Genomic DNA, 2,018 nt, shown 5'->3' with positions numbered 1-2,018 from the left:
CTCTCACTCCCTTTGCTGTTGTATAAAGGCCTTAAAGAATTCCAAATGATCATTTATGGGATGTGGATGGACAAGTTCATGCTATTTACCTGCATTGGTCCAGCCTACTACAAATCTGGGTGGATCCCAAAAGTGTTTTATGCATACCCTTGAATAAAACAGTGAGAGAAAGGAAGGAGGGTAAAACATAAATCTATATACATGAAGTTGGACTCTCCGGCCCTCTGCTGCTGTTGGTCAAGGCTGTGATGTATTCACCCTCACATGTAACCATTTCTGAATGTTTCTTATATATATGACCTTTTATTTTGTCCCAGTACATTGCATCAATAAAATTGCTTTGTCTAAAAGTATCCTTCCGCACTTAAAGCAATTCAAAAATAGATCATTTAACTGAAAGTATGAAAATGTTATATTGAACAGATAATGCATGCATGTGCTGCCACATTTACAGTCCTTGTGTCTCTTAAAATGCAGGTATGGGACCTAGCATCATCCCATACCTGGAGCTACCCTCTTCCTCCCCTTCTTCCTCCAGGCATCTTTGCACACAGCTCCCGGGGTTTTCTTCCGGCTGTCGGTTCCGTCGGTTCTGTCGGTTTCGTTGGTTTCTTTGTTTCTTCACCTCACCACCAGTGTCGAGACTCCATCGGGGGATATTTTTTGGTTTCCCTAACCCTTTAAAACATATTTTATCTAATGGAATCTAATCTCCAAAGACTTTTTACATTTCATATGTACATTTCATATTGTGCGTATGTAGTTTACTAATAAAGTTTTGCATATCTGCAACGAAGTCTCTTCTGATTAAACAGTGTGCAGTTAAAGGACAGCAGCAGATTGCATTGTGGGTGTTACACTTGACCATGGACAACAGAGGGAGGCACAGGCAGTCTTACAGCAATGCATTCTCATGAATGTGCTTGCATGATATAGTATGAAAAGCTATAGTATTAAGAAAATATAGTAACCACCGGCCTGTCATGTGATGGCCGTTCACATGACAGTTACGTTTAACGGCCGGGTTCAGATCACCTTGAGGTTAGGGTTAGCGGCAGTTGCAGCTAAATTTAGCCAACAAATCGGTGACTGTCCTGCAGAGATTTCAGTTTAGACATCAAAGTGAATGGGTAGGCATGGAAAAAACCCTAGTCGTCTTATGTATTTCTCCCGGGACATGAACACCCATTTCCTGGGTGAAAGTCTTGTCTTCTCCCCTTAAAGGTCCAATGTGTAGGAATTTCTCCCATCTAGCATTGAGATCATAAGTCCAAACTGTCTGCGAGCTTACCCGGTACTATACGGGGATTCCTCTAATGTGCAACAGTAAATCGCGTGGTTATGACACAATCGTTAGCCTCTTTTTGCAAAAATGTCTGATACGAAACCATAACGTGAGCTACAAGGTAATGGAGCCTTTTATACATTATTGTGTTTCTTTAGAAATAAACAACGGACAAAGAGAGTGTTTAAATGCTTCAGATGTAATGTTATTCATTGTCAAAGTGACGCCAAAATGAATGGCAGTCAATGGAATGCTGATGACGGGTGATGGCTTGGTAGCATCAAAATGGCGCCAGGAGCTACGCTTAGAGAGCAGAGGCTCACCCCCTTGTTTCTAATGAATGCATCAAAATTCAACTTAAATGCCTGAAGGGCAGAACAATCACAGTCATTATTAATTTCACTTGTTAACATTTTAATGGAATTGCATCCAAATACAATACACACGTTCTATAGGCTCATTCTGACACTTTAGAGGAGCAAAAGGAGATTCTTTTTATGGATTTGTAGTTGCATTTATTCATCTCTCCGTCAACATTCTTGTTCACATATTTCTAGTTCTCTTGTTATTGGGCGGCTGTGGCCTGCCAATCGGATGCTTGGTGTTTCGATCCCTGGCCGTGCAGTCCCATGTCAACGTGTCCATGGGCAAGACATTGAACCCAAAGTTGCCCCCGATGTCGCGCCATTGGAGTGTGAATCTGTGTGAGTGTGTATCTGATGAGCAGGTGGCA

This window comes from Etheostoma spectabile, chromosome 5 (genome assembly GCF_008692095.1).
Source record: "Etheostoma spectabile isolate EspeVRDwgs_2016 chromosome 5, UIUC_Espe_1.0, whole genome shotgun sequence".
Taxonomy (NCBI): domain Eukaryota; kingdom Metazoa; phylum Chordata; class Actinopteri; order Perciformes; family Percidae; genus Etheostoma; species Etheostoma spectabile.
The sequence above is the reverse complement of the archived record's forward strand: the minus strand, read 5'-3'. Positions refer to the sequence as shown.